The sequence below is a fragment of the Chrysochloris asiatica genome, unplaced genomic scaffold (assembly GCF_000296735.1).
Source record: "Chrysochloris asiatica unplaced genomic scaffold, ChrAsi1.0 scaffold00082, whole genome shotgun sequence".
Lineage (NCBI taxonomy): Eukaryota > Metazoa > Chordata > Mammalia > Afrosoricida > Chrysochloridae > Chrysochloris > Chrysochloris asiatica.
The window spans coordinates 13069386-13069854 of NW_006408600.1; positions in this window are offsets into that span (position 1 = coordinate 13069386).

Genomic DNA, 469 nt, shown 5'->3' on the forward strand with positions numbered 1-469 from the left:
CACGCTTGAGTCCATCGATGTTGCCACTTGGCCAATCCATCTCGTTGGGGGTCTTCTTCTTTTTCTCTGACCCTCCACCTTACCAAACATGATATCCTTCTCCAGTTACTGGTCCCTCCTAACAATATGTCCGAATTATAAGAGACGAAGTTTGGCCATCCTGGCCTCCAAAGGAACACTCTGGCTGCACTTCCAAAATGGATCTATTGGTTCTTTTGGCAGCCCAGGGCACATTCAATATTCTCCTCCAACACCATAACTCAAAAGCATCAATTCTTCTACAGTCTTCCTTATTCACTGTCCAGCTTTCGCATCCATATGAGGTTATTGAAAATACCATGGCTTGGGTCAGGCGCACTTTAGTCCTCCAGCTAATATCTTTGTTCTTCAACACTTTAAAAAGGTCTTGGGCAGCAGTGTTGGCAAAATGGCAGCAGCAATAAGCTCAAGTATAGCCACGATTGTGAGA